The sequence below is a fragment of the Meriones unguiculatus genome, chromosome 7 (assembly GCF_030254825.1).
Source record: "Meriones unguiculatus strain TT.TT164.6M chromosome 7, Bangor_MerUng_6.1, whole genome shotgun sequence".
Taxonomy (NCBI): domain Eukaryota; kingdom Metazoa; phylum Chordata; class Mammalia; order Rodentia; family Muridae; genus Meriones; species Meriones unguiculatus.
The window spans coordinates 22,644,906-22,669,061 of record NC_083355.1 but is presented as its reverse complement, the minus strand read 5'-3'; the positions used below and the strand labels follow the sequence as shown (position 1 = coordinate 22,669,061).

General features: G+C 45.0%; 1 protein-coding gene and 1 pseudogene across 3 annotated transcripts in view; both read right to left on the bottom strand.

The window, feature by feature from the left end:
- Ikzf3 (IKAROS family zinc finger 3) overlaps positions 1 to 24,156 on the bottom strand; it is an 87,602-nt gene that overhangs the window by 30,237 nt on the left and 33,209 nt on the right. The gene's annotated exons all lie outside the window — the stretch shown is intronic.
- LOC110543643 (protein transport protein Sec61 subunit gamma-like) lies at positions 12,812 to 13,017 on the bottom strand (annotated as a pseudogene).

The window sequence follows — 24,156 nt, the reverse complement described above, 5'->3', positions numbered from 1 at the left end:
GTGTGTGTGTGTGTGTGTGTCTACAGTTAAAAATGCAATGGGACATGCTCTTTGGTTTCAAAATGAACATATCACTTTGATACCCCCCATGCAGACCACTAAGGTTGAGAGCTGAATAGTGAAACCGTTATTCCTGAGCTGAAGCCAGGCTTTGCCTCTTTCCTTCTATGTGAACTGCAGAAAAATTCTCTTATCTCTCTCTTGGGAGCGGTAGAGACAGCATTGACATCAGAGGAAGTGCTGATGCCGGTGAATAGTGTTGAGAAAGACGAAAGGAGAAGCCACGCTTTTACTCAACCCCAGGAACCATTTCTATTGACCTGGGTGAGCTGGGTTCAACCCAGTCAGTCAGCTCAGATGCCTCTTCTCACGAGCTGTTCACCGTGTCTTTTGAGACAGCACCTCTCTCTCACTGGGACCTGAGGTTCACTGATCGGGACAAGCTGACTAGCTGGCCAGTGAGCACCAGGCCTCTGTCCCCACCTCTTCAGTACAAGATTACAAGGGCCTGCTGTCATACCTGCTAGAGATCATAGTTGGGTCTCCACGCGTGTGTGGTAAACACTTTGCCAACCGAGTCACTGCCTAGACCATCTGCAGCCCTTTTAGGAAGAACATAAGACATATGGAAGGCAAGCTGGACAAGGTGGCATACACCTTCAGTGCCAGCACCCCAGAGGCTGAAGCAGGCAGATCTCTGTGAGTTCGAGGACAGCCTGGTCTACATAATGAGTTCCAGGACAGCCAGGGCTACAAAATGAGATTCTGTCTCAAAATCTGAAACCAAACGACAACAACAAAAGAAATGGAGAAGGCAAGTTTATAGATTAACCCCCCCCCAAAAAAACCCTCTAAAACATTGCCTCATGAGATCGGCATTTGTAAGAGGTTTTCATATATGGAATATGCTGTGTAGGTGCTTATTCTTTCAAACGCTGAGTTTTTTAGACATTGGAAGCTTTGCTTCTCCACAAAGAAATGGAAATCAGTGGAATCTAGAGCAAAAGAGAATTTAGAGATCAGCTACTCCAACTCCTTTTCTCCCCCCAGACAGGAAATGTGGAAGCAAAGACACTTTGGCCATTTTCCTAATTTCCCACAGACAGCACCTGGTATGGGTGTTCTGAGGATGCTGTGCTCGGGCTAGAGAGATGGCTCGGGAGTTAAGAGTGCTGGCTGCTCTCACATAGGACCCAGGTTCAGTTCCCAGCACCCACATGGCGGCTCACAACCACCTATAACCCCAGCTCCAAGGGATCTGAGGCCCTCTTTTAACTTCCACAGGAACACAGATGGTCACAAACATACTATCACTTAAAACCTTCATACACATAGAACAAAACGAACAAATCTGAAAAAAAAGAAAGAAAAGGAAAGAGGAAGCTAAACTCAAACTATCGGTTAGTTGGATTTGACCCTCTACACTCTCATAAAAAAAAAAAAAAAGATTCTAAGCGGCTGTTTAACAACTCTTCCACACCCTTCCTTCACTGGGGTAGATATAAAAACCCAAAGCACTCTGAAAAAAAAACACATGATATTTTTAAAGACTACATCCCTTCCAAAACACATCAGAAGTGTTGATCCTGCTGCCACAGGAGGAAGTGGAGCAGCAGCTGCACCGGGCCTGCCACCTTCCACCCCAGTTTCAATTTTCACTTCTATCAGGGTTACCTTTCATCTGTATTAACTGTGTTTGCTTAATAGAGCAAGAAAAGGCCTAACCACCACCAGCGCGGCCACGGCTGCCACGTTGTTCCACTGCTGGCCACAGGTCACGGTTCACAACCTCTTGACTGCAGGGATGGACGGCTGCAGGACAAGCTCATCACAGGCCACGCTGGCCTCCCTACCCATCTTGGTTAGACAGGGATTGAGTTCTGTGTCCTACAGGCAAAGAGGTTAACTTTCTTTCTCTCTTCGTTTTCTTTCTTTCTTTCTTTCTTTCTTTCTTTCTTTCTTTCTTTCTTTCTCCTTCCTTCCTTCCTTCCTTCCTTCCTTCCTTCCTTCCTTCCTTCCTTCCTTCTTTCCTTTCTTCCATCCTCCCTCCCTTCCTTCCTGGATGGTTCTTGCCTATTTTCATAGGTGATCTGTTTCCTTTGGTGTTTTTTTGTTTTTATTTTTCGCTCTTTTAAAGAAGTGTGCCCTCAAGGCTGGTGTCCTCCTCTTCGGCTCTTTTGTCCCAGCTGTAGGTGAGGTGACGGCCCACCAAAGCTTGAGCACACCTCAGTTTGCATGTAGGCGTTTAAAAGAACCTCAACGGAAAACGTCTTCTACCGAGAACCAAAAACAGCAGATTGAAAGGGCCAGCAGAAAAGATTCCTTTTCATTATGGTTAGAAAATGTGAACCTGCGCTGGTGTCGCACACCTTTAGTCCCAGCACTCAGGAGGCAGAGGCAGGCGGATCTACGAGTTCAAGGCCAGCCTGGGCTATAGAGTGAGTGAGTTCCAGGACAGCCAGAGCTACAGAGACAGACCCTGTGTTGAAAGAAAGAGAGAGAAAGAGAGAGGGAGGGAGGGGAGAAAGAAAGAAAGAAAGAGAGAGAGAGAGAGAGAGGGAGGGAGGGAGGAAGGGAAGAAAGAAAGAAAGAAAGAAAGAAAGAAAGAAAGAAAGAAAGAAAGAAAGAAAGAAAGGAAGGAAGGAAGGATGGGAGGGAGGAAGGAAGAGAAAATATAAATGTGGCTATACTCAGGCCACCACACGCTCAATGACATCATTAGAAAGTAGTGAATGTGGGGTCTTTCTGCAAACAGAGGACCGAGGGCAGCTGCTTCTTCTGTCATGATTTTGGCTGTGGAGGCCTGTCCTAGAACTCAGTACCAACCCAGGCTGACTGATGATGAGAGCCTGGCTTTTCAGTCCTCAGCTGCGGAGCAAGGAAGACAGTGTTTAGGAGGGGGAAGACAAGGAAAGCCTAAGCGTCGTGGAGATGGGGCATTGTAAAAGAATATTCAACTGCTACAACGAAGGAGCTCCTGAGTGGTTGTCTATTCGCCGGTTTTAGATAAACGACCTGGGTAACTTTTCTGCAATGGTTACTGGGGTTCAGCAACCTAATGGCAGACAGAGGCACAAAATTCAAGAGACAAAGGCACAAATAGGATTCCCGAGAGACTATTGGACTTAGGCTCCCGAACCCAAACCAGAAAAGACACTGGGCTCCCCTGATGAAGAGACTCATTCCATATTTTGGAAGGAAGATCTCCTGGAGCCAAAGAAAGGAAGGTATTCTACTAATGCCCCTAGGAAATACTACCAGGGTGCCTACAACCCAACTGGTAATCTTTAACTCCAAACTGATTTATTCCTAAGAGGTGGCACTGGGTTCTTCCGGTCCCCAGCTCTGGACATTGATTTGGAAATTCTGCACCCAGTCAGTCTTTCAGGCTTCTGATTCTCTAGGGCTGAACTGCCTTTTCCCATGTTCTTCGCAGTCTGCCTGAGCCCCCAGTCACAAAGAAACTGAGCTCATCCTCTCCCCCAATCGCTTCCCGGTTAGATTTACACTCACGGCTTCCAGCTCCTCACCATTCCCTGTCATCTGGCTTCTGCCTCCATGCCTGGAGCTGACTGTCCCCTGTGGGAATCTATCCATTTCTAAAGATAGCGTGTTCTTGTATGTCGTTCCCTGCAGTTCTCACTGCTCTCGAGCACCGGCTGCTGGTTCTTGTTTCTCGTTCTTCTGTGCTCCTATTTCTTCAACGAAACTGCACCTCCTTTCTGATTGTTTCTTTCCCCACACTTACCCCCTCAATACTGTCGCTAACACCCTGCTTTCCTCCCTCTGAATACTTCTCTATGGCAGTCTCGTCCATTCTTAAGGCTCCAACCAATGCCTTCTGTGATTAATCCCCAAATGCACACAGCTCCAGGTATGGCTCTTTCCTTCTCTTCAGCGCTCTTCCCAAATCTCCTAAAGCCAAAGCCTCCCCTCCCAGTTACTCAAGCTACGAGACTCACACCATCTTCCGCTCTTCTTGTTTGGGTCCCACGTTCCAGGAGTCATCAGTTTAGTCCATACCTACTCTCCTCAACATTTCCCAAGCCCGTCACTCAAGGCCTTCTCCCGTGTTCTGAGCCTCCGTGCTGTTTGCCTTTCCAGCTCAACCTGTGTGCCACTACTGCTTGTTCTGAGACTACAGCTCTGGTCATGCGGCTCTGCCAAAACTCTTGAATAGTCTCCATTACCAACAAAATAAAGCCCAAAATGCAGAAACAAAACTAAAAGGTTTTTTTTATTTTTTTATTTTTTTGAGATACGGGCCAAGCTTATCTTTAGGGTGTTGGCTTTTTCTACTTAGACATCTTTCTCCAACTAAACATCTAGGCGTCCTTGGATCGTTCACATTATTTCCACTGACTAGACGGTCTTTCCCCAACATTGCTACAAGCCCAAATCCTATCTATCCTCTAAAGCCAAATTATTATGCCATTTCCCCACTATGTCTTCCCCCTTCCCCCAGCTGGAACATAGCCTGGTCTTTCTTCCCTTAGGCTACTCATAAACTCTCTCTTATTCTCTACAGCAGCTGAGGGCAGAAGCCACACAGGCTGCGAGACCGCTTGGCCAGTACCGACTAGGAGCACAGGTGAGCTGGACTAGAGAATGGCGGCATAGATAAAGGCACACACTACCCTTGCTGAAGACCTTGGTTCCATTTCCGGGGCCCACGTTGGTCAATTCTCGAGCACCTGTAACTCCAGGCAGTGGGTATCCGATACTCCCTCTGTGGGCACCTGTACTCACATGAACACCTCTGCACACACACGATTTTTGTTGTTGTTGTTGTTGTTGTCTTGTTTTTGTTTTTTTTTAAGTTGAGGTGCTGGGCTTCATGGTACACACCTGTTGTCTTGGCTACTCAGGAGGCTAAGGTGGAAGAGCTCATGGGCCTCAAAATATTGTGGTCAATATGATGAGACTCCATTTAAAAAAAAAATAGCAAACACACTCCCTTTTATTTTTTTAAAAAATTATTTTCTTTTGTAGCTGGGTGTGGCAGCACATGCCTTTAATTTCAGCCCTTGTGAGGCAGAGGCAAATAGATCTCTGTACGTCTGAGGTCAGCCTGGTTTACAGAGTCAGTTCCAGGACAGCCAGGGCTATAGAGAGACCCTGTCCCCTAAACAACAACAACAACAAAATAAAAGACATTGTTTCGTGTGTATGGGTGGTTTGTATGCCTGTGTGTCTGTGTACCACTTCTATGCCTGCTGCCTGTAGAGGCCAGAGGAGCACACATCAGATCTCCTGGAATTTTAGTTACAAATAGTTGTGAGCCACCATGTGGATGCCGGGAATCAAGCCCACGTCCTCTGGAGGAGCGGCTCATTCTCTTAACTGCTGAACCTTCTCTCCCGTTCCCGAATTCCCCTTTAAAACACCAAAAACCAAATAACAGCAACAGCCAGACTAGCCAGGTTGGTGCTACGGGTCAGTAATCCCTGCGCCCTGAAGGTGGAGGGAGGCAGGGGCATGGCAACTGGGACTACATAGTGTGAGCATGAATCAAAACCAACAAAGCAGACACAGGAATAACAATAACAAAAGAATAACCTCAAAAGACCAGGGACTGCATGTCTTTATCTGTTTGTTTTTAAAACACGCTTTCTCAGCATTACAGCTCTGGCTGTCCTGGAACTCACTCTGTAGACCAGGCTGGCCTTGAACTCAGGGAGATCCTACCTGCCTCTGCTTCCTGAGTGCTGGGACTGAAGGTGCACACTACCACGGCCTGCAAGATTGTTTGGTCTTAAAGCAGAAACTGTGGCCGCAATGGGATAGCTCCGTGGGTAAATGCATTTGCTGTGCAAGCTTGATGACTGGTGTTTGACGCCTGGAACCCTCAGTGGAAGGAGAGAACTGACTCCTGCACGAGGTCCTCTGACCTCCACGAGGGCACTGTAGGGTATGCGCTCCTTCCCTCCCCATTTCTGACCGAGAATAAAAGGAAATAAGACCTGGATATTTGGGGAGTCTCACCTCGATCTGCTCATCTGGAGAAGGGCCTCCATCACCTGAGCTAGGTTTAGAGGCTCCCGCCACCCCACCTGATGTATGTGTGGGTGCTGGAGAGCTGGCTAACTAACCCTGTGGGTGCTGGGGATGGGACAGGCGAGGCTGGAGGCCCTTGACCTACTGAGTTACATTCCCAGCTGAAGTCTGGCGTCTTTTGTCAAGTGAATGGTTTGTAATGTGGACAGTGCCCTCCCCCGCCCCCCCCCCACAACTTGGTTTTGTAAATTCTAACCTTATTATAATTAGATCAGCTTTCCTAGACAATCTGGATTGACTCCTCAAACAGCACCAGGAGACTTCTTAGGCGCCAGCACGCGTTTGTTTCTTAAGTCAGGAGATGGGTCTCTAGATGCTCATTTTATTAGCACTCTTCAAGCTGTAAATTAAATTATAATCTGCCTTTTTTGCACGTATGATCTATTTCATAATAAAAAAAATATTAAAGCCTTCCTGAGTAAATTCTGTGTAATTGAACTTGCAGAGAAAAGAACACAGCAAACCGCAAATTGCTGATAAAAGTAATTGCTATACATTCCCAGAGGGAGGAGAAGATGTCTAAATTGAATCTAACCCGTAGGAAATTAGATTAAACTAAACTTTCTGAAGGAGCTGCTCTGGGGGGCAATTGCTCCCATCTCTGTCTGTGTTCTGGAGGCCGCTGAGGAAGATGGCACACACTGACACCCCCCCCCCCCCCCCCCCCCCCGAGAGAGTTTTGTAGGCTGAGGAGAACAAAGGTTTGGCTCACTGGGGCTGATGCACATGGTTTCACTTCCTGGGGTGATGGTTATCACTTGAAAGGCTTGCACTCCACAGCAGACATTTTTGGTTTCACCTGAGACGGCTGCAAAAACAATGGGCCCTGGGAGGGATCCAGACTCTAAATCCTTCAGGGGCCATCCCAGTCTCAGCCAACTGCGCCTCAGTTTGTTTTTACAGGCACATAAAATGCTCTGCTGGAGAGCAGACCCTATCAAAACCGCACGGAAGAGGCGACGTGGGTTCCTCGGGTGGGATGTCGCCAGAAGGAACACCGGGGTGTTAAACGGAGGTGCCCCGAGATCTCAAAATCCACCGAGAAGGACAGGGGTGAGATAATAGCCTCGAGACTGCCAGTGACGAGGGCAGCCAGAGGGACAGAAACAACGCCCGCCCGGGCTGTTAGACCAGGGAGAAAAAAAAAAAAAAAAAAAAAAAAAAAAAAAAAAAAAAAAGGATGCTGTGTTCAAGTGTTTTACAAGGAGGGAGGGTCATAACCATGAAATCCTCAACACACGCAGAAGTCAACTGGATAACAAAGACGCTTAATCATCTTAATGTGGCATTTTAATGATGCCACTGATTTGCTGTGCCAATTCAGAGATAATGAGGCCCTAATGCTACAGATGTTCAGCCGGGCTAAGAGAAAGGGGGGGGGGTGTGCATGGGGGGGAGAGATTTTCTATCGTGCCACTTCCTAACTATCCAATTAAACAAATTGTGAAAGCACCTAAATAGTTTACCAGGTTTTGACAGCTCTTAATAGGATTTAGAAGCCTGATGTAGGGAAGAGCAAAAAACGGCAGGTACAGGTTCCGACGGTGTCCCCCCCCCCCGTCCATACACACAGGCTACGGGAATCTATACAATCTCCCCTATAAAGTTAAGGTCTGAACGTCCGTCCCACAATGGCATCTTTGTATCAGGAATGAAAGCACTGCAGTGATGGGTCGTTTTCATTTTTCTAGTTCACAATTCTACATCTGAAGGAATTCGAGAGAGAGGGAAAAAAAAAAAAAGCAACAACCCCTGATATTTTGAGGACTAAAGAAAAGGAGGAGTTTGGGTGTTTAACTACCAAAAACCATAAAGTCTCAACGCAAATTAGACTTCTGATTTGCAGGATCTTTTGTGATTTCTCTCTTCCTGTCTTTAAAGACCAAAGTTATTAATTTTTAAAATGCCCATTTTAAGATCAAGGAAAAACTGGAAAAAGTGAATCAGTCTATGAAGAGATGAGACCCTACCATCTCAGCAGCACAGAAGTGAGGACAAGCAGGCTGGTATGTTATTTGGTTGGTCTAGGTTCTCATTAAAACACGTTCTCATCGGCCTTTCAAATTTCTCCGTGAAGAATCTACATGCGTCATGTAAACCATGTCACTACAGACGTAAGAGGATTACCACACTCCCCCAAAGTTAACAGCTATGAAAGATCTCCCCCTCAGTTTTACCAGTGATATCAGTTTTTGCCTTATTTTCTAGCCATCAGCACAGTTCATTCACAAGATATCCATAACGATTTTGTTCAATAATTTCAGTACGCTTCTTGGCTTCCCGTTTAAAAGACTGGCTACTTCTGACATCAGGAATACGCTGCACCCAACAGTAGGTGAGGTGCCAGCGGCCCGGCTCTGCTAAGCTTTTCAAAGGTCATGGGACCAGGTAGAGCCCTTCGCTGAGAAAAATGTCAGTGCTGCGAGGCGGTTCCTCCCGAACCACAAGGCCCTGCAAGTCTAAAGCATCCATCGTTTCGTGTCTGCCCATCACAAAGGTCATCTTCATCGGGCTCAGCAGTTCGGAGCACTTGTTGCGTTCACAGAACACCTGGGTTCACTTCCCAGCACCCACGTGGTGGTTCACAACCTTCTGTAACTCAAAGTTCCAGGGCATCCAATGCCCTCTTCTGGCCTGTGAGGGCATCAGGCACGAAGATGGTGCGTATACCTTCATACAGGCAAAACACTCATACACATAAAACAGTAAAATGAATACATCTAGGAGGATTACTTTTACCCATGGTTTAAATCCATATATGACTTGGCATTTGTAACTCTGAGCAGTAACCGCTATGCAATTAAAAATGAATGAAAACACAGGCTAGAGAGATGGCGCAGTGGTTTAGAGCACGTGTTGCTCTTGCTGAAGATGCAGGTTTAATCCCCAGCACCCACATGGTGGCTCTCAACCATTCAAGACCCCAGGATTAGGGATCTCCTCTTCTTTTGAGACAGGATCCCCCTCTGTAGCTCTGGCTGTCCTGGAACTTACTATGTAGACCAGGCTATCCTCAAAGTCACAGAGATCCACCTGCCTCTGCCTCCTGAGTGCTGGGATTAGCCTTTTTTTTTTTTTTTTTTTGAGACAGCCTCTTGTGTAGCCCAGACTAGTAGAGGCTGCGGAGATGCTCTGTTGGTAGAATGCCTACTGCACAAGCCTGAGGGCTGGGTTGGGGCCCCTAGCACCCAAGTGGAAAGGCAGTTGTGGTGGTTGTACCTATGGTCCTAGCACCGGGGTGGTGGGGAGAAGAGGATTCCTGGAGCTCACGGGCCAGTCAGTCTTGCTGAATTAGTTTGCATCAGGTCCCTGTGAGGAACCCTGCCTCACAAAATAAGGTGGAGAGCAACAGAAAGAAGCCACCTGACGTAAACACATACCTGTGTCAAACCCTCACACACACACACATGCGGACATCTTCACACACACACACACACACACACACACACACACACACCATTCATTTCAAAAGCTTAAAGTATGTTAAGATATAATTCTCAGAAAAATTCAAAAGCTGTTAACCCCAGTGCAGTTAAATTGACTAAAAAACCTTCTGATTATCACAGTATCAAACTCAGGGGCACAGGTGACCCAAAATGTCTTCCATGGACAGCACATATAACGCCTGGTGTGTGCAGCGTGTGGAGGACAGACAACACCACATTCACCCTCTTACAGACTAGCGACGGACCTCAGTCACTCTAGGAACTGACCGAACGAATGACTTCCTCAGGCAGCCTGAACCAGTTCACTGGTAACATCCAGGCCAAGGAGGGAAGAGGTCTGCTTTCCACACCTTTTCCTTCTTATTTTAAATGCTCTCCTGGCTCAACCTTTAACTGCTGCCGACTGCCAAGTAAGTCTGCTGCCGGTACGTCTCCCTGCTGAGCCTAGAGACACGGCTAGTCACGTTCTGGCTTTCCACACGTGGTTCACACTCAACAAATCAGTGCATTAGCTTCCCCCTTCTTCCAGGTCCACCCATCCGAAAATCCCCTCTCTCTCTCTACGTAGCCTTGCTTGATGCAATGTGTGTATATATATATGAGAATGAATATATATATTCATTCTTACTCTCCCCACTCTCCCTTTTTTTTTTTTTTTTTTTTTTTTAAGGCTTTCATCACAGACCGACTTTGGACTCCCAATGTAGCCAGGATGACCTTGAATTTCTAATCCTTCTGCTTCCACTTCCTTCAGTGCTGGGATTATAGGAGTGTGACATGGCCTCCAGGTAGTGCTGGGAGACCAAACCTAGAGGTTTGAGCACTCAGGGCAAGCACTCTGCCAGCTGAACTCCGTTACCCTCCACCCCTGACCCTTGACAGCATTTTGCCTCATAGCTCAGGCTGTCCTAAAACTCATGGTCCTCCTGCTCAGCGTCCCGAGCGCTGGGGTTACAGGCGTACACCTCCATGTTCGGCTCCCAGTGCCTGCGTATTGCTCTCCTTGCACCTTCAGCACCAAATGCCGGGTTTGGGGGGGGATCTGTGCCTGCTTACCAAGGCTACAGAAGAAAACGAGGTGAAAAGGGAGGAAGGATGAACGATTGTTCTGTTCTTTGCCTGAAGTACAAAATTAGGGTTGATGGTGTTTTTAAAAATTGCACAGATTGTAGTTTTGCCTAAAGCTAGCACATTAGCAGAGAGTAGGAACAATAAATTGCTTCTAAGCAAAGGTAACAGCAATCAGACCCAAAGCATACGAAAAACTCTCAGGGGAGGGGAGGAGAGAGGACAAGGATTGACATTTCAGAGGTTATTTTTCTTTTTAGCATTAAATTAGTTAAAATAAGATGTGTTAAAAAAAAAAAGACTATAAAGTTGACCGTCTGTAACACACGATTTGAACTTTCACCCCTCGCTTCTGTTCCCCCTTCCCTTTCTGACATTCAATAAACGGGATGAGAGCAGAAGGACCCGGGGGAGGCTCTGCTGTCTGTTAGGTGAGCGTGGCGTCTTCAAGGCACACCAGGGAATAAGCTATCTTGTCGCTGGGACACGCTCATCCCCAGAGGGGGAAGTGCAATTACTTAACAGCTGCCCAGTCACACACCAGAGGGCTGCAAGCAAAGTTACATCCCGGCTCCACCAGAAACTGGGGAGGGTGGGGACGCGCCGTCTGGCAGAGGGAAACCGCAGTAGAACCTGGCCAACAACCTGAGTCTTCATCCCCTCCATTTCATATGGAGATCCCTAATGATCAAGAGAGAAGGTGTTTATAGACTGTTTATCTACAAAGAGCAGACAGGGATGGCTATAGGGAAAAAAAAAAAAAAACAATATGGAACCTAACTCTATTTTTTTTTCCAACTGAAGATACAATCGAATGTCTCCCATTAACCAGCTTATGAGTATGATGAGAATTTGACTTCTGTGAATTTTCTCGTTTGTGCAAAGATAATATCTTCATATCTCACAGGGTTCCTTACAGTAATGAAATTAATCATGATATTGCACAGTCCAAGTGTAATTTTTAACATGTGTTTGCATTGATGACCTTGATTTAGGGGAAGATTTCTTAGATATGATACTAAATCCTGATTCATAAACAGAAGTGTCTCATAATTCAATAGTAACACAAACAGCCAGTTGAATGCATACAATGGGTAGGAATACAGCTCAAGTAATAGTGTTGCCCTAGAGTACACTAAGGTCCTGCATCAAAGCAGATTTTTAAAAGCACTCAGGAAGCCGGGCACGGTGTGACACACCTTTAATCCCAGCATTTGGGGAGGCAGAGGCAGGTGGATCTCTGTGAGTTCAAGGATAGCCTGGTCTACAAGGCCAGTTCAGGACAGCCAAGGCTACACAGAGAAACCCTGTCTCGAAAACAAAACAAAACAAAAGGCACACAGGATATTTGCACTGATATTTCACTTAAGAGACTGTATAAACAGACAATGGGCCAATGACAAAGGACATCATCACTCATTAGAGAAGCACAGCTACAACCACAAGATGCCTGTTTACACCTGCTGGAAAGATTAAGCAAGAAGACACAGAAGTGCACACAATACTCATGCGTGTGCACGAGGGAGGTATAGACAACGGGGTGGCCATTTGGAAAACCGTTTGGCATTGCGACAAGCGGCTTCCCAGACGGCTCCCCGTGACCTCCGCCGCTCACCACGCGTAAGCGTGGAGTCCACGTTCCTCTTATTGTGGGCTCCGTCTACATGATGTGTTTCCGACGAGCAGATGTTGGCAGAAGCGGTTGGAGGTGTCACTTCTGTGATTAGGTTATAAAGGGCGGTGACTGGCTTCTTGCTTGTGCTCACTTTCCTGACATTTGTTATGTTTCTCTGGTAAGGAAGCTGGGTAGTCTGAAGGGCAAGGGATTGGAGCCGGTGCCCAGCCAACCTCCAGGGAGAAACTGAGGCCTTTGGTCTAACGACTGTTAAGACGGACTCCTGACGACCATTAGTGATTTGGGCCTGTCTCATTCCTTGTCAAGTCTTCAGAGGAGATGACAGTCCAGGTCAGCATCTCCATCGGAATCTTGGGAGAGACTATGAAGCAGAGGACCCAGAGATGCTACATCTCTTCTTCTCCTCCTCCTCCTCCCCCTTCTCCTCCTCTTCTTGATAAATGTTTGTTATAGAAAACTGTTCTGAAATTATTTTAATTTAGAAATAGAAAACCTCACAGGGCAGAGGAAGGGAAAGAAAAGCAAGAAGTACACAGGCAGCTTTTTACTGCGCCAGCTCGTCACACCCTCGTGTGCTCACTGGTTCCCACGATGAGAAAAGCACTCAGCCACCCACAGAAATGTTATTAACAGGGATACGGATCCGTTTCACAAAGAAGCCAATGAGCCCATAATAGCAAATCCTAAGGTTTCTGTGGCAACCTTCTGGAATTCTTTCCTATCAGGTTTGGTGCATCTTTGAACCAGCCGAATTGAGTCCTTTACGAACTGCCGACTTGGCTCAACAAGCTCATCCATGACCGCAACCATGACTGTTTATGGGATGGCAGTGTGAGAGAGAAGAGAGAAAGCTTAGGAGAAAGACTGAGCCCAACGGAACCAGCACGTCTGTTCTTCTGAGATAACCCATTAGCATTGTCTTCAAAGTGCCCAGGTTTGTGGTAACCGATATAGGCAGCTCCTTAGAAGGAACTTTTAAAATTAATATAAATATACCAAACAGCCCTGGAGCTCCACTCCTAAATATCTGCTTGAAATGAAAGCATTTGTGCACATAAGACCTGAATAAATATATTCATAGTGACATTATGTTCATCAGTTTGTGAACCGAAAAAAATGTTTTCTATCAACAATGGAATCCTACTCAGATATAAAAAGAAGCAAGCAGGAAGCCAGGAATGATGTCACATGACCTCAGTTCCAACCTTCAGGAGTCTGAGGCGGGAAGATCACACATTCAAGGCTAGCTTGACTAAGATAGAGTACTAAATCACACAACACAGGTGAACTTCCAAAACATCATCTTAAGAAAAAGAAGACAGAAGTCAAAGACTGGAATTTGTCCTATTTCATCTGCGTGAAAGATCCCGAAGTGGTGATGCTACAGAGATGAAGTTCAGATTAGCGGCTTCCTGGGGCTGCAGGTAAAAATGACTGCTGGCTGCAGACAGGTACGAGGGAGCCTTTGAGGGTGGCAGAAATGGCCTAAAACACGGTGGTAGTTGTGTAACTCTAAGCTCACCAAGGAACACATAAAGGAAGAGAAATTATAACTAAACCAAGACTGCTTGAAAAAGGAAATCTTGGGCCAGTAAGACAACTTCCCTAGTAAATGTGTTTGCTTCGCAGACCTGAAGACCTGATTTCCATCCCCAGAATCTAGGTAAAGGCGGGAGGGGAAACCGGCTTGATCGAGTTGTCCTCTGAGCTGCACATGCTGTGGCACCCCCTCCCACAAGAATAACAAACAAACAAGTAAATAAATTTATTGAAATAGAAATCTCTATGGGAAAAGAAAGCTAAACTGAGCCTGTTGCCTTGATAGGGCTTTCAGGAAGGGGAGAGGTCAGCTTCTCAATCCCTACCAGAAGCTTCGTGATGGGAGGTTCTTGTTTTGTTTTGTTCTTTGCAATGATCAGACCCACATGACAAGTCCCTAGAACACCTTAACTCCTTTTGTTTCTGTATAATGATTTCCTGTCCTTTCCAATAAGATGTATTGTATGCCTGGTTAAAAGCCACAAAGCGCACCCCTCCGTTGGCAATAGGAAAACAGATGGAAGCAGTCTATCCTAAGAGTTGACAGGACACCCCCCCCCGATTCTGTTATTATCAATTCCATACAGATACCTATCTTCTTTCTAAATTATGTTGGAGTCCACGGGCACACAGCTTCTCGATTGCGTTTGCTCTCTGCTAGACTATGATTCTTAACTAATGGATACAGCCCTGGCACCCGAGACAGCAGAAGGACAGACACAGGTGAGGAAGTCTTCACACACACACACACACACACACACACACACACAACCAGGGGTGTTGGCTTAGTGCTCTCGTAAGACAGGAGAAGGCCTCAGAAAGAGAACTAGAAAGACCGGAAGAGCAAGCTGACCAGGTAAGGAACGGGTCACATAAAACGCCGGAGATGGTTCTGGGATCCAGACGATAAAGAGGTAATGAAGGACCACACAGTCCTCTGTCTCCACAGTTTGGTGGTAGTATGGCTGCAAGCCTACACTGCCCGAGTAGAAGCTGATCAAAGCCTTTTCTGCTTTCTCCAGACTGCACAGCACTTCCTTGAGGAATACACCAAAGGGTAACAAAGGCATGGCTGGGATTTCTGCTTCCGCAGGCGCAGGTGCGGGAGGGCTGGCTCTAACAAATCTTTTCACTGTCTTTAATGCCACCAGACCGACGAAAAATAGCGAATTATCTACCATGATCCCATTTTTTTTTTTTTTTTACTTCCTCAGTTGACATAATTAGCAAATTTATTATGGGTAAGGTCACACACTATTTTTAATTATTAAACTGTGGGTCTCCATATGTTACTGTTTAGACAGTGTCACTCACTGAAGAGTACAGTTTTCAAGACCGTCCGTCATTCCTGCAACCTCAAATCCTGCTCCAACTGCAATCAGCCAGGGCAGATTTCAACTAGGCGGCTAAATGTGAAAACATCTGTGCTTACCAGTCAAAACAAGAAAGGTCACATGTTAAACCCTGTTAATCTTGTTTATTGGTGTTTGAAGGTTATTCACCGAGGGCTGGATTACCAGGGTCCTCCTTTAGGCCTGGCTCTGACATCTTTATTCGATCTGTTGTGTGTGAGATGCTTGAAAGCCCAATGCCCTAGAAGTTCGTCGTCAAAGTGTAATTTTGCTAACTCTGAACTGGAACAGATTAAATGCTAAAACACACACACACACACACACACACACCCCAAAACAGCCAGGGGAGAATGACTATTCTTTTCAAAATTGTTTTCCAAATTTCCATCCATCATTTTTGCATGGATAGAGCACTCAAAATATTCCCCCATCAAAATCAAGAAAAACAAACAGTCTTGATCAGCGAGAGATAAAATTAAAAGATTGTCCCTGGATAGGTTCGGAGACTGTAGAAGACAAAGGGACAGGCTGGGGATGTCCCTCAGGGGTAGAATGCCTACCAGACCTGAGAGCAAAAACCTGGGTTCAATCCCAAACAGCGAGGAAGGGAAAAAATGAAGAAAGAGGGGTAGGTCTACTTTTCACAATTAACATATATTATTCTCTAAGCAGAAAATGAGATTGTTCATGTTGGAACTCCAACAAGAAAACATCCTTAAAAACAAAAACAAAACCACTGAAGCCAAGAGCCCTGGAGAGATGGTTCAATAATTAAGAACAATAGCTGTTCTTCCAGAGGACCAGGATTCAGTTCCTCCCAGCACCCATAACCAGCGGCTCACAGTTGCCTGTAGCCCTAGTTCCAGGGGATAAAAAATTCTGGCATCCAGGGGTACCTGAACATATACTCACACATAGGCACACACATAACACATAAAATAACATAAATAGTTCTTTTTAAGAAAACGAGCCCTAAGACTTTACATACTTTGGTCAGAACTTGTTAATCTTTTCTGAGCTGTGGGCCTCTTAAAACGTACACATGTTTATCAACATGAAACAAACATGCTACCCAGGGATTTTTCTTATACCTTGAGATAAAAGGCTGCAGATTTCTGCCCCTAGACCTTTAAATGAGCTCAGGCTTAAGTGAAAGGTGCCTCTACGCCGAGCTTTGTACAAACAGTGGTTTGGCATTTAAACTTTTTCTCAAGTGCTCTGAACAGAAATTAGAGATATTTTATGTTTCTGCCTTATATCTTAAGAGGGTACTAGGCTGACATTTATAATTTTTCATCATGGTTTACTCTTAAATAAAACCGGAAATATTTCTTTGTTTTTAAATACCGATGGCTCTGAGAGTGTCAGTTCTGTCACCTACGAAGTTCACGTTTGAGAATCGCATAATTATCAAAAAAAAAAAGGTTGCAAAATGTCTCTGTGTTTTAAGTGAACTTACGATTCTGGGTTGTGCCATACCCAGGGGTACACGTGGCCCGTTGGCCACAGCTGGAGAACACCTGGAGCTCTTACTACATCTTTTTAAAAGTACTCAGGCTGATGAGACAGCTCAGTGTGAAAAGCTGTTTGCCACCAAGGCCTATGATCTGAGTTCAGTCCTTGGGACCCACGTGGTGGAAAGAGAGTCAGGCTCGGGAAGTCACCTTCTGATCACACAGAGTAAGTGAACCAATAGACGTAAAAAGGTACCTCATGGACACCAGTATTAGTGATGAGATTTACCCCACCATCAATTAGAAAGCGTATAAAAAGCTTTAATATATATATACATATTGTATATATAGGAAACTGGATTGTGGTGGTGCGTGCCTTTGATCCGGGAGCTTGGGAAACAGAGGCAGGCAGTTCTCCGAGTTTGAGGCCAGCCTGGTCTAAAGAGTAAGTTTCAGCACAGCCAGGGCTACACAGAGAAACCTTCTCTCAGGAAAAAAAAATATGATTTTCCATGAACTCCTATTTCCAGTTTGCTTTCCCTATGAAATCTTATCGTAATGTTCTGCTCTTACATGTTGCAATTTTCTATTGCTCTGAAACTACATACTATAAACATATTGTTGTATGCTTCCTCATAAAATATATAAGAAAATAATTTTTCACTTATTATTTGGTTGCAATGAAGTGCCACATGTCGAGAAAAACCCTGTGGATTGAATTTTGTATTTTGTATTTTTTATTATTTTTGAGGCACGGTCTTTCTATTTAATCTCCGTTGTCCTGGAACTCACTATGTAGTCCAGGCTGGCCTCAACTCACAGTGACCCTTCTGCTTCGACAGATTATAAATGGAGGTATAAAGATTGCGTGTATGCTTGATGCTTTTCTAAATTAAATTATGCAACAATTAGCATAAAATCGATTAAGTAATATAGCTAACGGTTCTTATTTAGTAATTATCAAGCATACAAATTAAAATAATTAGGACTCTAATTTTTAGGACTCTCTCTCTGTTCTTCAGGCTGGACCGAAACTTGATATGTAGACAAGGCTATCTTCAAACTCAACACTCCCCTGCCTTTGCCTCCTGAACGTTGGGCCTGCAGACAGTCAGGCAATGCCTCTGAGGAGGAACTTATCTAACCATCCCGGTCACCCCGGAACCAGTTACCTTCACGATGGGAAAAGATGAGCCTTTCTTTCGTGAATTGGAGTAGGCCCGTGGAGAAAGGAAAATCACAACCACAGTGGCCTCTCTAAGACCAGTTTTGGAAAAAGAACACACTGAAGTCGAGAACCTAGAGATTCTCTAAAAATCATCCCTACCCACCAAGGTTTAAAGATTACTGTTAACAAAGATCATATTGTTGGGCTGGAGAGAAGACTCAGCCATTAAAGGCTAAGGTTCACGGCCAAACAAAACAAAACAAAAGAAAAACAAAACCCTAGCACCTTCCCAAGATGTCCTTACACGCTGTCCACTTAACCAGTTATTTAGTGAGCACTTGTGGGCAATGCAGGAGTAAATAAACAGATGGACGGGTGGGTAGAGGGGTGGAGGGTGAGTGGGTGGCTGGGTGGATGGATGGGTAGGTGTATGGATGGATTGGTGGGGGGATGAGTGGGTGGGTAGATGGAATGGATGGATGGTTGGATAGGTAGGTGAATGGAGGGTGAATGGGTGAGTGGATGGATGGGTGGGTGGATGGAAAAGCAGAAACAAAAGTAAAAACACTGAAACATTCACTGTCTGCCCAGAACTCTGATCTTCAAGAATACAAATATGTTCATGGCATGTGCCTATAATCCCAGCCTTTGGGAGGCTGAGGAAGGAGGATCAGTCTAAGTTTGATGCCAGCCTGGATAACATAATGAGTTCTAGGCTAGCCTGGGACTTTGCTTTTGAAAAAGAAAAAGAAGAAAAGAAGAAGAAGAAGAAGAAGAAGAAGAAGAAGAAGAAGAAGAAGAAGAAGAAGAAGAAGAAGAAGAAGAGAACAACTACCGTAGGCCCCTGCCATAAAATAGTATAATCAAAACGGAGTTCTAACATGATGGTGATTGGCCCTTGTTCCACGGGAGAGGGTAAGGAGTAGCTGCCATGGGACTCCTCAGAGATTTTTGAAGTTTAGTGGATGTCATGGCAACTGGGTCCAGGCTAGATATCTGCTCTTGCTTTGCAGCTTTTGTGTGACAGTACATACACAGCCCACCAACTACATTCCTTAACTCCACAATACTGTGACCCCTATAATTTTTAAGTTCTGCTTCCTATCTGCTGTTAGTAGAGATATCTTGTCTCTCACATCATTCTCCTTTGCACTAGTTAGAAGTAGCTACCACACACACACACAAACACACACACACACACATACACACACACAGAGCAATGTGAGGCAGGTAGGAGTTTTTTCAGTCCCTAGTCTGGGTGAGCTGGTGAGGATGAATAGTTAGCATGGGGTGGGGTCAGGCTTACTTTGTAGCTTGTTGATTTCAGCGCTACAAATACTCCACCCTGGCCAGTTTCAAGCTACCAACGCAAAGCCTGCCAGCTCACAAAATTCCTGAAGATTTCACAAGTGACTTTCTCCTGGCTCTGGCACACCAATGGGATTCCCTCTGTCCCTCAGCAGGCTCTCTTCTCGTGCTAGCAAATGGCACCAGGAGCCATCATGGCTCACTTGCCCTAGCTAATGCCAAACTTCAATCTGAGCCCAGAATTCACTTGGCAGGAGCATGTACAGTGAGATCCAGGTTTCCGGGGGGTGTCATGTGTCCATCAGCTGACTAAGAAGCGACGCCAACACTGCCACCACACAGCGACCGCTGCGAAAAGAGGTGGCAATCTCTCCAATGAGCCACTAGAAACAGCGGGCAGGCTTCTATTTTTTTTAAGACCATTTCAACTGTCTATTCTTCTGCCTACACATTGCTTTAACTTCACTGTGTTTCATGGGTCAGCTAAAATAAGAAAGAAAACCCAGAGATTTTTTTCTTTCTTTCTTTCTTTTCTTTTCTTTTTCTTTCTTTTTTTTTTTTTTTTTTTTTTTTTTTTCCGTCAAGGAGATTCAGGATCTTGGTTTTTATCACGAACACCGCCACAAATTGGCACGGTGGAAGCCGTGACTCTCAGCCCGCCTCAGCACGTACAGGGAGAGCGAACTTCGAAGCGGCACACACACCGCTGATGTTGTGAGATAACTCCTCCATCCCATGAGCGGTGGGCCTTGCCCTGGGCTCAAGAGATGTAATATTTTGATAAAACGTGGCACTTCCTTTCAAAGCGGGTATTTGCGTGCGCTGAGCTGTATGGCTGGAGACTGGTGAACAGAGGTGAAGCTGACTCGGCCTCTCCCAGCTGCTCCAGCTGTGCCCCCCCCCCCAAATCTATATAAAACATGATTAGCATCCATAAGACACAAGGGTGGCTTGTTTTTCCTCCCTTTGGCAGCAGCAAATGCTTAATGCTTCTTATAAGCACACGACGACTGTAGACATCAAAAAGGACCAAGACTATGGCGCTGGGGTCATTTGTGTGTGCCGTAGGCCTGTCATCTCAGCACTCAGGAGCCTGAGACAGGAGGATTGCCACAAGTACAAGGCTGACGTCTGTTCCATAGTGAATTACAGGTTGGCCTGAACTATAATGGGAGCTCCTTTTCCAATCTTCCCCATCCCCAAACAGGAAACTATGCTGTGGAAAACTACTGAGCCATGAAGCTATGTTTTCTAAGGAAGAAAGGATTATTTTTTTTTTCCAACAAACTTCCTATGTTCGGAACTTTATTTTGAGCTGTTCTGCTCAAGGTGTCACCACAGAGAACATTTAAGACCTTTCAATGCAGAATCAACCAGGCAAGGCCTAAATAAATACATGGAGGGTGCTGGCTACCAAGACTGAGGACACGAGTTCAATCCCCTGGACCCAGGTGAAGGGAAAGAACTGACTCTCACAAACAATGAAAGTCTCTGAAATTTAGGGTTAAAGCAGGGCAACATTTGACGTCAGAGTGCCCGGGGATACCGTAAAATGATGGAGTGCCTGCCCAACAAGGCCCTGTAGGAAAACTGTGGAACTAAGGGTGGAGAGACCAAGACAGAACCTCCAGTCCTTCCTCAGCTGAAGCTGGATTCTCACCTCCACCAGCTCCCATGTAGGAAATGGAAGGGCTCTGCCGGGAGCCTGCATGTTAGGAGCACGTGATTCGACGTGGATTTACCAATAGAATTATTTCCCATCTTTGAAATTTTAGGGAGCCTGAGTTAGGTCACCAATATCCTGCACTTCCTGTCTTTCTGGCGCCTAGTTTTTGTAGATCCTGTTATGATAAGGAACTGAAATATCTCCCAAAGACCTGGTGCTAAAAACTCCTGTCCTGGACCCAAGGTGATGGGACAAAGCAGCCATGGGCTAAGGCCTCGGAACTTGGAGGCCTAAATCAATCTCTTTCCACTTATTGTTTGCTTTTTTTTTTTTTTTTTGAGATAGGGTCTTATTTTGTTGTCAAGGCTGGCTTTGAACTCCTGATCCTCTCACTTCTGCCTCTTAAGTGGTGAGAGAATAGGCATGTGTGATTTTTTTCTCTTTTTATTTTAAATTTTCTTTTTTACTTTTAGTAAAAAAATATTTATTTTTATTTTATTTATTTATTAGGGTTTTTTTTTTTTGAGACAGGGTTTCTCTTTGTATTCTTGGCTGTCCTGGACTCACTTTGTAGACCAGGCTGGACTTGAACTCACAGAGATCCACCTGCCTCTGCCTCTGCTGCAAATATAGGTGATCTACCGTACCCAGTGAAGATATATTTTTTTTAATCATACCTAATCTATCCTGCTTATAGTTTTCTCTCCTCTGCTCCTCCTGGTTCCTTCCTACCTCTCCTCTTATCTAGATCCTACCTACTTTCTGCCTCTCATTAGAACACAAACAAGCTTTTAAGGGATAATAATATAATCTAATAAGATGAAACAAAAAATTAACACATTAGAACAGGACAGAACAAACAGAAGGAAAAGAGCCCAAGAGGAGGCACAGGAAACAGAGACCCACTCATCTGTACACCTAGGAACTCCATAAAAGCACTCAACTGGGAGCTGTTTTACACACACACACACACAAAGGACCTGCAGGGGCAAAAGAGAGAACTCTTTTAAAGCTGCTTTTCTTGGACATTTTTGTCACAGCGATGGAAAGCTGACTACCACCGCTCTTTCTGCACATACCAGTCATTTGTTCTGGACCCACTACCCATGCGGACAGTAATGATGGATGTCGGCACTTGTCACATCGCCTATCCGCCCTGCCTCACTTGCACATTTATGCTTGGAGTCTGCCTCCCAGGGCTTTTGTACCAAATACAGCAGAAACACCCTCAGTCACAGATCTGTAGGTGCTGGAAGGTCCACGGTCCCTCTGAAGGCTCCAGACGCAAGCCTTGGCATTCCATGGCCATAGCAGCACAAATCCAATCTCGGGGTTAGGGTTAGGGTTAGGGTTAGGAAGTCTGCCTTGGAAACCAAACCAATCCAAACCAAAACAAAACATAATCAGGCACGTGAACAATTACTGATCAAACATACTCCAAAAAACTCAGTTCTAAGACCACCCTGTGGGAGAGCTGGGAAGTACAAGAGGCCTCACGGGGGAAGCAGGGAGTTGGTGTAAACAGTCCTAGCGTACGAGCTGTTAGACTTACATCTCCAGGAATAAAGGAGGAAGCAACCAAGCATTAACCTAACATCTAATCTGCACGCGATTTTATTTCTGTCTAATTATGGAAATCAGTATTATGAGCTATGTAGTTATTAGGCATGTATATTATTCTAACTTTAGAAATAACAGTCACAATCCTTACTGATGTCGCTTTAAAATGTTTACATGAAGGTGTTTTTTTTTTTTTTTGCAGATTATCATTGCAAGTCAAATCCCCTCCACAGTCTGTCTTTACGAATAAAGTTTTATTGGCTGCACAGCCATGCCTGTCCTTTATGTATCTTCTCTGGTTGATTTACTCTGTATAAGATGTTTATGCATTTCGTATCTGGCCCCTTACAGACAAAAACTTTGCCAACCTCTACATCGGGTTCCCGAGGACATATTGTTTAAGAAATGTAAACTGTTTGTGAAGTGAGAATCAAGTGTCTGTGGGGTTGTGAACTAAGATCTGAAAACTTATGAGGTGTAACATTTCTTTTCACTTTTTTTAAAACTCCAAATTAAACACGGGTATAATTGGTCTGAATCTAACACACTCCAGATAGGTTCTACAACCTTTCAAAGAACATTTACAAGAATGTTTCCATTAAACTTAAACACCGAGGATTCTCTAAAGCTTGTTTCTTTTTAATATAATTGTTACCTTATAGCCATAGCTCTCTAATTAAAATTTAAAAATACAAGCCTAACTGTAGCCCCAACATTGGCCTATAGTGCAATGGTTTTGTTGTTGCTGCTGCTGACGACGGTGAATTTGAGTTAAAGGTCATGTGTCCCAGGCTGGCCTTAATCTTCCTGCCTGCACCCCCTAAATTCTGGGGTTTCAAGTTTGTGCCAACCTGCCCAGCTAATGTTCCTTTTCAATTTCATAATTCTGGTAATTTGGAACGAATAATTTGAATGCTCTGATTATCTTCCTTTATAAAGCAGTGTGCCTACGAAACAGCTTTTTCAGAGGCCAATTACTCACACCATTGACATTAACAGTGTCTTAGTCAGTTTGAGAGTTAATCATAAACAAATGACGTAATCTTTCAACACTGAGGCTATTCTATTAATTTCTTTCTAAGACAGTTTTAAGAGGGGGGAGGTTCCCTGTCTCCTCCCCATTCTCAGGTTGTTTAAAGTAACTGATCACATCTTCTCTACCAAGAACTGGGTGTTATTTCCAGATGCCACCAACCTGGAAAGCTGAGTGTTTACAGCATCTGAGTGGGTCGTTTTGTTATTTGTGGTTTGAGACAAAGTCTCTCTACATCTCCCAGGCTGGCCTGGAGCTCTCCATTAGCTGAGGCTAGCTTCAGACTCACAGAGATACTCCTGCCTCTGCCATAGGAGTGCTGGGATTACAGGCGTGTGCTCTCCTGTTTAAAATTCCTGTGGTCGCATGGAGGGTATCTGTTTTCATGTTTACGTGGGAGTACCAACTCAGAGGTCATTCTGACCCCAGAGGAAAACCTGACATGGTTATCAGTTCCCAGAGCAGCTGCTGTACTGAGGTTGTTGCTATTATCCTAAGCACAGGCCTGGTGTGGTGGCTACCAGAACCCAGAAGCTGTAACCTAGAAAAACGTGGTCACAGCTGCTACTGCTCTGCCTCATCCTGAGTGTGACTCGATGGATGTCACCATCGAGAACCTGCCAAATCAGACGCACCATGTGCCTTTCCTCAGCACAAATGACCACATCCTGCGGAGCAGCATTTGCTGACTCTGGTTAAAAACTGGCACAAATTTAATGTATAGCTCGGCAGATCAGGGCTATAAGCTAAAGCTGTGATTTGAATCTCAGAATTTTTAGACAAGGAACTCGATTTCTTGGCCTTGAGCAACCAGGCAAAAAAAAAAAAAAAAAAAAAAAAAGAGTCTAAGAGGAAAATACTTTTTTTCG